This window comes from Lagopus muta, chromosome 16 (assembly GCF_023343835.1).
Source record: "Lagopus muta isolate bLagMut1 chromosome 16, bLagMut1 primary, whole genome shotgun sequence".
Lineage (NCBI taxonomy): Eukaryota > Metazoa > Chordata > Aves > Galliformes > Phasianidae > Lagopus > Lagopus muta.
In genome coordinates, this window is record NC_064448.1 from 14,625,135 (window position 1) to 14,639,002 (window position 13,868).

Below are 13,868 nucleotides of genomic sequence, written 5' to 3' on the forward strand. Positions count from 1 at the left end.
GGAATGTTTCAAGGATTTTGTGTTGAGGGACATGGTTTAGTGAGAACTATTGGTGATAGGTGGATGGTTGGATTGGATGATCTTGTAGGTCTTTTCCAACTTTCGTGTTTGTGTGCTTCTGTGATACTGTGAAAGCAGTTCTGTGAGCAAGATTTATTGATGTCAGATTTGAATTTGCAGCTCACCTTTGTATTGGTCTTTTGGTGTTTCCAGACCTGCTTAAATTTGATTGCAGTTATGTGTTTATTTTCCAGGGTTTTTTTTTTGGTGTTTTTTGTTTGTTTGTTTGTTTGTTTGTTCATTTATTTCCTGTGGCATGGTCATCTTTTCAGTGTAGTTTGTAATTTGTTGTGCAACATTTCACTTTATTCTATTCTTAAATCCTCATCACTACATTGCTGTTATTAGAATGCTGACTACACTCTTTTTCACTGAAAGAAAAGCTCTGGATTTTAGTAACATTTTCTCCTTTTTTTTTTTTTCTTTTTCTTTTTTTTAACGTGTATGATAGTCTATCTAGAAAGCTGCTAAATCTAAGAACTTTTTGCATAACAAATTCAGTATATTGTTCAGTAATATGTTCTTGAAAGTGCAGCTGAAACATAATTCATATTCTTTGTTTCAGCAAGTTTTCAAAAGAATGTTTTGAGTTCAAGATAAACGAGTGTACAGCAAGGTAAAGGTGATTTTCATACTGCTTTCTCGTGCACATAGCTAATTTGGAAGTATGCAAAATTGTTTTAGAGGCAGAATGTTCTTGTTTCACAGTATTGCATATATGCAATCCTGCATTCAAGATGGAGGAAACCTGCCTAGGTATTTTTATTACTTGAAGAACTGTAGGAAATAAACATTGTAAGTTCTGTCTCCATTCCAAATCCTGTTATTTCAGTCTGATTTTACTCACTTTATAGTAGGCCGCTTCATTAGTACTTGGCGAATTAAAACATTGGATAGACTGAAATTGCTATCCATATTTCTGCCATTAATAATAATAATAATTGAAATTGTGAAACTCTGATTATTTTATTTTCTGTTCAAGTGAAACCCCCGTTGAAATCAAAGATTTGACTAAGGTTTCAATTTTTTTCTATTTTAATCATCCACTCCTGCACTCTTTCTTACCACACCTTCCATTTTTTCGACTTCATAACCTTCATTATTTTAATATTAAGCTTTAACATGTACGCTTTTTTCTAACTCTTAGCTTGCTTAGTTTATAATTAGGAAAAAAATCATGCTGAACAATAGAAAATGTGTTTATATTGTCGTTTGGAGAAACTGATAGATCCTAAGCCTTTTCACATGTACTGTTCTCATTAATTCTTACAATTTTGGAAAAAAAAAATATAGAAGCCTTGTAATGACAACATATTCTCACGGCAACTGGGCTTATTAGCATCTTAGTGGATATTCTTTTTCATGTATTTTATTATTTTATTTGCCTGAAGTATGCCAGCCATTTGGATCTCAGAGGCCATGCATTAACCTACAGCTACCATCTAAACTATCACAAACTACTGTTCTGAATACTGATTGTTCAACAGTGTTAAGCTCAAGGAGCAGATCAATGCAAAGAATAGATTACTTTGTATTATACTTAGTTATGTCAATATGTTATATCTAGCATGCACTGTGCACTGCTGTAACTTTCTGAAATATCTGTAACATTCCAGTTATTTACAGTGACTTTGGAGTCTTATTACATATAGTGAGTAAATATTATCATGAAAATTCCCCAAATATCTCTTCTGCATTCATCTGTCATGCTTTTGCTTGCTATCAAAAAATCACATGGAATGTTTATAAAGGATGTTATGTGCTGAAGACACATAAATTATTTCCTTCCATGTAACAGACATGCACACTGACAATTGATTCCTGAGAAGACTATTGACAATAAAATACGTATTTCACTAAAATAAAACCCAATGCATGTTCAAGGTTTATAGACATTCTATTAGATATAATTCCATATAAAAATGAATTCACACTGTTAAATTTTCAGATGCAGGAAAAAAATAACTGAATGTTTGTGGAGATTTTAACTGGTAGCAAAATACAGGTAGAAGCCCAAAAATTACTTCCTAAGCAATTCCACATTATCTTCAAATCCCTTACAATCTTTCATTCTTATTCTTTAAAAGACAAGTAGTACATTTTTCAGTCAAATTAACTTAATTGGTTAGGTATTGTTAAACTCATATTCAGTGCACTGAAATGTTACAGTCTGCAATAACTTAAAACAGAATACTGTTTTAACCGTATCTAAATGACATTATTGTAAGAAAAAAAAAAATTAGTCAAATTGTTGCTCCACCATCAGGGTTTAGGTAATAACACATGACTATTTATAATAACAATAGTTGTAAAAAAATTCTACAATCTGCACTACTTCTGGGCAATGAAGGCAATCTCTGTATCCAGTACAAGAATTTAGGATCAGCCTATTATTTTTATACCATGATTTATAGTACCGTCATTCAAATCCTGAGCAAAATAAAACTTAACTTCTTACTTTGGCCTCTACCATCTGAAGAAAATAATTTATTTTGCTCTCAGTCATGGTATATGCACTGGCACCGAGCACATTACTGCTGTTCTTTGCTCAGTTCATACACACAAACAGAAATAGCTTACAGTACATTTTAGACATAATGGCAGCGTAACACCAGCAGGGACTGAACTTGTTATACCTAACAAAATCATTCACTTAAATTAAAATATTTAGCTCTTTTATCCAAGACTGGAGCAGACCATACCATATGAATTATACAGTTACTAGTAGTGCTGTAAAAATACTACACTGGGAATGATCTTTGCGTAGATAAATTTCTATAGGACTTTGGTTTACAACCTCATTCATGTAGGAGACTAAGACACTATGCTGCTGTTAGAGAAAATAGATTTATTGTTCACAAAGAGCTTCTGCTGAGGAATGTTAAAGTCACCTTTAAATCAGTAGTATTAGAGAAATGTAAATTAAAATCTTGTGGCAAAAGTTATTCCAGGTAATCATAATAAAATAAATTAGCTATCAATTCCAAATAATGTGCTCTATCTTTTCACTAGTAAAACATTTCTGATTGCTTACACACTGAATAGAAATATCATCCTTAAAAAAAAAAAACAACAACAATCTTTCCAATAATGACCTGGTTCAAGGAAAAGGAAAAAGAAAAGGAAAAGGAAGAGGAAGAGGAAAAAGCTGGACACTGCTCTGAAACGTGGACACTCACAACTCCTTGGTGCCAGATGGATTGCATCCTGGAGTGCTAAGGGAGTTGGTGGATGTGGTTGCCAAACCACACTCTATCATCCTTCAACAGTCCTGGCTAACTGGGAATGTCCGGGTGGACTGGAGACTGGCAGATATGAAGACCATCTTCAGAAAGGGCCAGGAAGATGATTCTGGTAGCTACAGACCTATCAGTCTCACCTTGGTGCCATGGAAGGTCATGAAACGGATAATCTTGGGAGCCACCATGGATCAATTAAAGGTTAGCCATGGGATCAGGCCCAGGCAGTATGGGTCTATGAATGGAAGATCCTGTCTGACAAACCTGATTTCGTTCTATGACAGGATGACCTGCTTAGTGGATGAAGGTAAGGCTGTTGATGTGGTCTTCAGTAAAGTCTTTGACACTGCCCGCCACAGCATCCTCGTGGAGAAGCTGGCTGCCCATGGTTTGGATGGGCATTCGCTCTGCTGGATGAAACATTGGCTGGATGGCCGAACTCAAAGAGTTGTGGTCAGTGGAGTTAAATCCAGTTGGAGGCCAGTCACAAGCATTGTCCCCCAGGGCTCTGTTCTAGGGCCGCTTCTATTTAACATCCTTATTAATGATCTTGATGAGGGGATGAGATGACTTACCCTCAGTAAGTTTGCCGATAACACCAAGTTGGTAGGGAGTGTTGTTCTGTCAGAGGGAGGAAAGGCATTACAGAGGGACCTGAATCGATGAGCCAAGGTAAACTGTATGAGTTTCAATAGAATCAAGTGTCAGGTCCAGCATTTTGGTCACAGCAACCCCAGGCAACCCCAGGCTTAGGGAGGAGTGGCTGGAAAGCCGCCTGACAGAAAGGGACCTTGGTGTGCTGATGGACAGTTGGCTGAATATGAGCCAGCAGTGTGCCCAGGTAGCCAAGAAAGCCAATGGCTTGTATCAGGAATGGTGAGCATTTTAAATCTGTAAGTAAACCAGGAGATGATTATACAAGCTGTCTGGAATTTGAGGACAGTCAGTTACTGATAAACCATGATGACAGATAGCCAACAATGCTTTCAAAATATCAGTGTGCTTTCAGAACTGTTTTCAGGCACAATATTTCTAAAGACCTATTCTTATGTTTCTTATCTGTCACAGTGGTACTTGTAAAATGCTATTGAGATTGTGGTTTGCAGCCTTTAACACATCAGCTAACATAATTTCATACTATATAACTAATATGCATTTAATTTCTGGTTAATGCCTTTGAATTACAGTAATAGCACTGAGGACCATTACTGCTGATGGGCACAGAGGCTGGACACATGGGCAGCATGAAAGAAATATAACAGATGTATGGGCTTACTTAGCTACTGTCAAGTGCAGAGACACTACGATAAACATTAAACTTTACATGAGTACCAATCTAATGTTTTAGTCCATGTTATTGTAAATACTGCAAAGTAGGTTATGTAGAAGATCTGTGCTTCAGCTTTTTCACATTTCTCTAGCTGCATGGATAATTAGACTTCATGCAGGTTGAACACTGGATGGTAGAATGATCTTGGTAGAACTTAAGTGGCCATTTGTCCCCTGAATAATGGAAGTAGGCTTTTAAAACAGTTCAATGAAAGGTATGAACTCATATTTCTACATCCACTAATACGGCATAATAGACAATTTCTATTTATTTTTTTAAATTGCTGTGATACAAAATGTGCCTCAAAGTACAGTTAGTAAATCTTCAGGCTAGCTTGGAGAAATTTAATACATATATAATACATGATGCATACAAAACAACACAACGTCTTGTGAAGCGTTAAAACTGGACTTTGACTTTCATTCATTTTAATACTGTTTAAAGAAACATTAAAAAACAAAGAGTGACAGTAAACATGAAAATGAGGGGATGACTTCAGGAATGTAAGCAAGTATTTTTCTAATCACAGCTAGATAATTCTGATGACTTCTTCATGCTCTCTTTTTTCCTGTGATCTCAGTTCTGTTTAAGCTAGCTAAATATCAAGTAATCATTGAATCTGAGCAAGCTCTACTAATTCAAGTGAAGAGTTATACAACGACTACTGTACCTGTTACACTGAGTAATGCATTCTTATATGTCAGTATATGGAAAGTTTCTGTGAAGAAGAAACCAAATTCAGCACTTGTATTAAGTAGCTTCAATTTTCAGCAAAGACTCAGTATAAGAACATTTGCATATACATTTACCATTCCTTTAAACAGAGAAAAGTAATATTAGGAAAATGATGTTCTCAACCTCCCTTTATTTTTGTATTTGATCTTAAGAAAACTAACACTAACTCTTTCTGTTATCATAACTCCAACTCACGTATTTCACAGAGTCACAGAACTGTAGGGTCTGGAAGGAACCTCTAGAGATCATGTAGTCCAACTTCCCTACGAAAGCATGCTCCCTTGACCAGGTTGCACAGCTAGGCATCAAGGTGTGTCTTGACATTTCCAGAGAAGGAGACTCCACAGACTCTCTGGGCAGCCTGTTCCAGTGCTCCATTACCCTTACTGTCAAGAAGTTCTTATGCACATGTGTGTGGAACATCCTGTGCTTCAGTTTGTGGCCATCTCCCCTTGTTTTACCACCAAGCACTGTTGAAAAGAGCCTAGCCTTGTCTGTTTGCTTTCCTCACCTTAGATATTTATAGGCACTGACCAGATCCCCTCTGAGTCTTTTTTTCTCAAGGCTGAACAGCCCTAGGTCGCTCAACCTTTCCTCATAAGGAAGGTGCTTCAAGCCTTTTATCACCTTTATGGCCCTCCACTGGACTCCTTCCAGGAGATCCCTGTCTTACTTACCTGTTTCACTTTATGTCTTTGCTAAAACAAGCAACCTAACAATAATAACAGTAACAATGACAACAACAACAACTACAGTAATTATAATAATAGTAACAATAATAATTCAACATAGCAAATGTTGCACTTACCATATATAAGGCTGGGATGCAGTTCTGCATATACTGCAAATCTCACTTGCATCTTGCCTTCACAAGATTTCCAGAATTTTAGAATAAATATGGCAGCATAAACTCAGTTGAAGAATTCAGGAGGAATTTCTGATGCTACAGTAATATTCCCACAAGACAGTCAGGATATCATCATTATTTTTAATGAATATTCATATTGAACTTCCAGCTCACAAAAGATACTATCATCATTACTTGAAAGGTGGTGGGTTTTTAAATATATTATGACACTTTTTTCCTTTCAAAAGATGTACTTATAAAAATATCTGCATTATTCAGTTCTGATCAGATCCATATGAATACTGTATGCATAATTCCACTCTAAAATAGAAGTTTTCCAGTAGTGTAAACATATCATTCTGAAGAGTAATTAGATACAGAAAATGAAATACAATCAATGTTGAGAACTTACAGAAGTGCAGATAAACAAGTGCTCATGATGTTTTTCAACAGATGGTTAGAAAAAATCAGAATAGCCTTCTAGATTTTCTCTTCTAGGTTCAGAATATACAATTACAGTTTTTATAATTCAAACTGAGAAAAATGTAGAATCAAGAAGGCTTCAGCAGATCAACAATCATCCTTTAGAATAATTCTGTAAACACATAAAAGCATTTTATTCAAACTTAGACACAGTTCCAAAAATCCATTTTTTTCCCTCTCTGTAATCATATATACTTGTTTATTTGCTAAAAATCTAACAGTGGATTATTATTTTTTTTTTTTCCCCAGTGAATGACATAATATTATTGTTTCTTCTTTGGCTTTGAACTACTATTCAGAATTGTAGCCAGTGTCAACAGCTCCTCTAATTTCAGGTCGGAGGTTTCTTATTCTCTGGTCATCACTCACAGCTATAATTTGAAAATACTTCCCTGTCCTTCATTGAGTCCTTTTAGAGCACTTCAGGTAAGTGCAATAAAGGAAGACAGAGTTAGTACAGTTCAACCATAAATAGTTTCTCATTCTTGTAATACACTTGGGATGAGAGAGCAGAAGATGATAGTGACCCAAGTAGCAATCACTAACAAGCATTAATTTACAGAGGAAAAAAAAAAAATAATAATAATAATAATAACAAAAAAGAGAGAGATCAGTACAGGAGCTTAACCAGAAAGGTATCTTACGCAGACCTTCGAAGTTGGAAATCAATAAATAACAAGAAATCCAGTAAACTTGAGAGTAGGAAGAGAGTTGCAGGGATGGTGGTGATACAACTGGATATCTTATATTGTGATGAAGGCTGAGCCTCGGGAAAATCTAAAATAATTCCTTCTTTTATCCATAGGACTTCAGGTTGATTCAGTGATATCAGAATGGATATAAAAGGCAGCAGGACTAAGATTCCATCGGGAACAATAAATCTTGTACGTACTGCTTTTCCAGTTCAAGTATCTTCAATTAATAGAGTGTAAGGAGAGGAGAGTCAGTTAATTCATTTTTATGTCATTATCCTGAAAAACAACTGAAAATAGTGTGTAAGCAGCCTTACCTTCATTGTGTCTTCAGATTACAGAAACCAGATTCAGTAACTAAGACAAGGAACATTTATATGACCTCTAATGCTTCTGCTTAGGTCAGCGTAGGATAGATTTGTACAGGCAGGTTCTGTCCTTCCATCTGCAATATAAAGGAGTTCATTCTTCTCTCAAACAAATTCCATTGTATGTACTTTGATGAAGCAGGTAAAATAAAATTTGTCTATTTTTTCTTCCAGCTCTCTGAGGTAGTGTATTAAAAGGTGTTGCTTCTCCTCACAGATACTGAATCGATTACATGGATTTCTCTATTTTGCTGCTGAGAGGTTACAGATCAGTAGCACTATGCTGTTTACTGATGTCGGAGTATCAAACCCTCATTTCAGAAGTTTTCTGACGACACAGCATTAGTATACAGCTCCCAGAAAGCTGAAATAACTCAGTAAAGTATCACACATGCTTGTGTTTCCAAGTCAAAGAAATAATGTGTGTGCATCTTAAAGCCAAGCAGAAGCTTAGTTACATATGTTTTCTTGGGACAAATCAAATTTCAGTTATTTTAACATGCTTAATAGAATGGTTTCATGTAAAATTCATTTATCATAAATACTACATTTCAAAACAGTGTGCAAACAGTACAGTGGATATTATTTTTGTAGTGTTTTGATACAGTTACATAGTGAAAAAAGTTAGTTACAAAAAAGTAGGCAAAATATCAAGAAGGAGAATTTTTTTATATATATATTTCAGTGTCTGCTGAAGTGAAACAGGGAATTTCTTTCCACTTTTATTGTTTTTGGATTAAGGTTCTGCAAAAAGAAGCTCATTAGCCAAGCGGAATGTGTGATACTGATATACTGATTCAGGTAGGTGCTATAAAACTATTACAGAATTGCTGTTAATAGAACAGAGAGAAAGTCGTGATCCTGTTTTAACTTTGGTTAAGGACATGTGTACCTTGGAATCAGCTACCTATTAGTGTCTACAAAGATGAAAACATCTCTGTATGTTTATAAATAATATATAAATTAAACACTTTTTTTTTTTTTTAGAGAGAGAAAGTGTATGGCAACTGGAGAGAGGAAGATATTATCAGAAAAAAAACACCCGAACATTTATCCCTGATTCTAAGTATAGATATAGATCCTTAAATTTATACTTTAAGAACTGTGACCAATGTTTCAAAGTGCCTAAACTCTAGAAATATTTCAGTGATCTTCGGTTAGCTCAGTGTTAACTGGTTCATACCAAAATTAAATGCAAGAAATGAATATCTTTGCTGGGTAACTTATATTACTTGAGTTTAGTATTATCATAAAATTACAGAATCTTCTGAGTTAGAAAGTCATCTAATCCAACTCCCTTGAAAGGAATATGAACAAGTTGCTCAGAGCCTGGGCAAGCCTGATCTTGAATGTCTCCAAGGACAGGTGATCCATCCACCACCTCTCTGGGTGATTTCTTTCAGTGCCTCACCACCTTCATAGTAAAAAAAAAACTTCTTTGTATCTAATGTGAATTTATCCTTTTATATTTTAAAACCATTTACATTTGTCCTATCGCAACAGACCTTGCTGAAGAGTCTGTCCTCTTCTCCTTATAGCCCTCCTTCAGATACTGAAAGGCTACTATCACATCTCCCCAGAGCCTTCTCTTTTCCAGTCTGAACAGTCCCAGCTCTTTCAGCCTGTCCTCACAGGGGAGGTATTCCATTTCTGCTCATGCTCTAACAGATCCATGCCTCTTCTGTACTCGAGAACTCCACGTCAGGATGGAGTACTCCAGATGTGGTCTCACCAATGCAGAGCAGAGGGGCAGGATCATCTACCTTGACCTGCTGACCACCATTCTTTTGGTGCAGTCCAGGACAGGAGAGGTTTTCTGGGCTGTGAGGGTACACACTGCTAGTTCATGTCCACTTGCTATTGACTAGTATCCCTATGCCCACTGTGGCAGGGCTGTTCTCTGTCCTTACATCCTTCAACTTGTATTGATACAAGGGGTTGGTTGCCATTACCCATGTGCAGTACCTTGCACTTGGATTTTTTGAACCTCATGAGGTTCTCCTTGTCCCACTGACAAAGGCTGTCTAAGTCTCTCTGAGTGGCATCCCATCCCTCAGTCATCTTGACCTTATCACATAGCTTGTTGTCATCCACAAACTTGATGAGAATGTACTTGATCCCACTGTCAATGTCACTGCTGAAGATATTAAAGAGCATTGGTCCCAGTACTGATCCCTGAGGAGCACCACTTGTTACCTTCTCTAGCCAGATATTGAGCCAATGACCACCACTCTCAAGGTATGACTAGACTAAACTTTGTTCATCAGTCCACCTTTCAAATCCACACATTCTGAATTTGAAAAGAAGGATATGATGGGGACTATGTCCAAGTCTCTACTGGCATTAAGATAGATGACATCAAGCATTTTCCTCATCCGCTCAAGTAGTTATGCCATCATTAAATCCACTAATTAGCTTTTCAAAATTAGTTCTTATTTGTAACACTGAACATTATAAATTGTATTTTCTTTACATAGCAGTATCTAATAGCTTTTCCCTGAAATGAGCTTGTTTCTGAAGAAACAAAAATTGGATTCGCTACTTTTGAACATTTTATATTTTTTCTTTGTCAAATCCTAATCATTTTAAATGCATAGGTTTTCTTCAGTTTTGTTTGTTTTGTGGGGTAATTTGATAAATTAATGCATATTTTGTAAAGCAAACAAGTGTCTGGCAGTTAGTACATAGCATGGTAACAGAATTGCTCTTTGATTTGCGTAGTAGTGTTCCTGTTAAAAATTCTGCTTGCCAGTCTTTGAGATTAAATTCTTTTATATAGAATGAGTGTGTTAAGTCAAATTATGTGAATCTGCCTAAACCACTTTCTTCTTGTATCAAGCAGTCTCAGAATTCTATAATAATCCTTCCTTCCTAAAACTTTGGAATTGTTTTTTAGACACAGTCTTTGTTTCTGTGTTTAATTGTTACAATATCAATATGTCTTATGTACTTTGATACATTCAATAAAGTGCACTAGCACAGCAAAATATCATGGCTCAGTATTAACTGATTCATAGCAAGCAAGAAATATATTTCCAAGAATAAATAAGAATTGTAATTTTTTTTTTTTTAAATTGTAAGCAATACCTGTAGACAGTATCTTCTAGAACTAACAGTGCAAAGGCAGATATACATATGCAATAATAACACCAAAAACAAGACCACTACTGTATTGTAATTAATAAGTCATTCTCTTCTAGGAGGCAGTTCTTTTGTTTATTACATAATCCTAGAATGCAATGAAATAGCAAGTATCAACTAGTAACGGTGTTACACTATCTCCAGCTCTACAATTAGACTCCTTATCTGGTTTGGACTAACGGGCTTACAGCAGGTCAGAAAAAGACTCGTGTAAATACTAAGGACAGAGAACTGTCTAAAAAGTAAGCAGCTAATCAGCAGTATTTAACCTGCAGGAAAAAAAAAATCACTGTGCTTTGACTAACTATAGAAATATTTATAAGGCCCCATCCATACAGAATTCAGAGATTTACAGTGCTTTCCTTCACACACACAACAGTCTGGCTGAAGTTCTGGCCCTGAAAGCATTGCCCCAGCAATCTTTACATTAAGATCTGCAGCAGTGAACTATGGCATCAAGTTAATTACAGGTGACAGAATTTATTGTGCTATCGTGTACCAATAAAAAATCTCAGTTATATTCTTCCAGATAAAGATTTTTCGCATGCTTTGAACCATTAGGACAAGGCGATCCAGTGGTCCTGAGGACAATAATAGCATGCATTACTGAGGGATATTTAAAAAGGTGTACGTCATTAAAACTTGCTTACAACGTGCAATTGAACTTAAGTGCTATTTTCTACTCGGAACTTCACAGTCTGATGAAAAACTACCTACCAAATGGGATTATTATGTTTCTAACATTTCTAATGAATAAACAGCTTTCTTTCAAACAACCAACACAGAAGATTGTTTTTATGTGTTATTACTCTGAGTTACATTACCCAGTTAAAAATACCCCATATGTAAGGGAATCTACTCCTCTGAACACAGAAAATAGGCAGTTATAGAAATTCAAACAACAGAATGTTCCCTCGTGTTACATAAGAAGACTAGAGAAACCAGCAGACCATCTAGCAAAAATAAAAGTGTACTCACTGTACTGAATGTGAACTTGTGGAGGCTTTTTTCTGAGCGTAAAACCAGCCAGCATTCCTTCACCCATCAACTATTTTGAACATGCACTGGAAATCAAGGGTTGGCAATGAAGATAAACACGTCACTTTTCTACAAGGGAGGCATTACAAAGAAGTTGTTCTTACATGGTAAATAATAGAAACTCACTGAAGAGTGGGATGAAATAATGCAGTTCTTCCAGTACTTTGCTGCGTGGGTGAATACGGACATGACTCTGCCAATCTTATTTCTAACTTCTGAAGAAAACACAATGGCTCAGCTGTGAAAAATTTCCTGGACTGTCAAGTAACTGGAAGGAAAGAAAAAGAAAACAACAATGAAGACTGATAATGCTCTGCTTTACCTAACATAGTAATTATAACCTCATGTGCTGTTTTATCCCCTCACAATTACTTGATCCTGTGCAAATGTTTCAATATATTGATATTACAATGAAAAACAAGTAGACAAAAGTGTGGTTTTACCAACACGCCTCTTTCAGAAGCCCTATTTATTAGTATGCCAGTTTCAAATTTAGCGTTAACATATATTAAGCTAGGAAGAGAGTCACTATCATGTTAACATCTAGTAGTCATTGTAATTATGAAAAAACGATTAGATATGTATTGCATCACCTTGATTGAATATCCCTGTGATGCATCTCTAGTTTACATCTACTGATTGCCTGATCCTCCGGGAGATTAGCAAAAATGAACCAAATAAAACAAGACTTCTCACCTGGAGTTTGGTTTCCAAATGGTATTCAACACCCAGCATGTACATCTTCTGTCATCCTGGTCTATATTTGTGCTGTCTATTTTCATGTCACATCACCAAAATCTTTTCTCCTTAGGCTTGTTTTGAAGTGTTAAAGATGATGTCTCAGCCAGATGGAGAGCCAGCTCCAGGTACAAGAGGTGTACCAGCAGAACCAGGAGTTACTAGGGTAGGAAAGTACAGGATGGCATCCCTTTTTGGTGCTGTCTGCCACACTGTGGGGTCAGCTTACAGCTCCCCAGGGAGAAATGCATGTCATCTCCTTGCACAGCAATTAAAGACCGCTGTGACATTATTTTAGGATTTGGCGTCCTCAGTGGGTGAACCCAGCACCTGCCTGTATGGCAGCATGAGGCCTTTTGGCTCAAACATCAATCCCAAACCCCACAGAAACAGGGAGGCTGCAGCGTGTGTCCTTCGTGCAGCCCCTGTGCTTGAGTCAGAGATCGCTGACGTACGGCAGTGCCCCATTTCTGCTGCGGTATGACGTGGGATTGCTGAAGTCGCTGCAGATTTGGAGAAAAGACAGATCATCTCCAGAAAGCACTCCCCATACAACTTGCCCACATGCGTGGGGCACAAGCCCCATTTTGGGGGCAATGACTCACACCCCCCTGTCACAGCCGTGCGCCAAGGGCACCATCACCCCCCTGTGCACAGCCATCAACCTGTCCCAGGACTCCAAGCACCCCACAGGCATCCCTGCCCCCGTCCTCAATTCCATAGTGACATCAGCATGGACTGAATTGGGGCAGGGGATGTGGGGGGACTTGAGACATGAGGGGATGTGTGGGGACACAGGGACATGTGAGGACATGGGGGGACATGGGGTGCAGGTGTGGGGTCAGAACTGCAGAGGTGAGATGAGGTGACATGTAGAGGTGACACAGGGAGGTGGCAGGCCGTGCCAGGAGGTGCCGGTGCCATTTGAGCAGCACTGCAGGGCAGATGAGCAGCACCAGCCCAACCTGGGGGTGATGGTGACGCTCCAGGATGTGGAGATGCTATTGGTTTTCAAGTAAGAGTTCGTTATCTATACATAATACTGCACTTGTTTGTTTGTGTTTTAGGTTTTTTTTTTTGTTTTTTTTTTAAGTCAGTGATAGTATGCAGCCTGATCCCATGTCTTTGAAAAGTGCAGTTTAAGGATTGTCAGCTGAGAACAGCAGCAGAACATGGGGTCATCGCAGGCGGAAGGCA

At 37.3% G+C, this 13,868-nt stretch overlaps 1 protein-coding gene across 1 annotated transcript in view; it reads right to left on the reverse strand.

Annotated features, from left to right (window-relative positions):
* Window positions 1-461: 461 nt before the first annotated feature.
* Window positions 462-13,868, reverse strand: part of LOC125701101 (nucleoporin NUP42-like) — a 30,229-nt gene continuing 16,822 nt past the window's right edge. The window contains 4 exon segments of the mRNA XM_048962656.1: window positions 462-7,831; window positions 11,874-11,959; window positions 12,060-12,201; window positions 12,630-12,832. The gene's annotated coding sequence lies outside the window, so the exon portion shown is untranslated.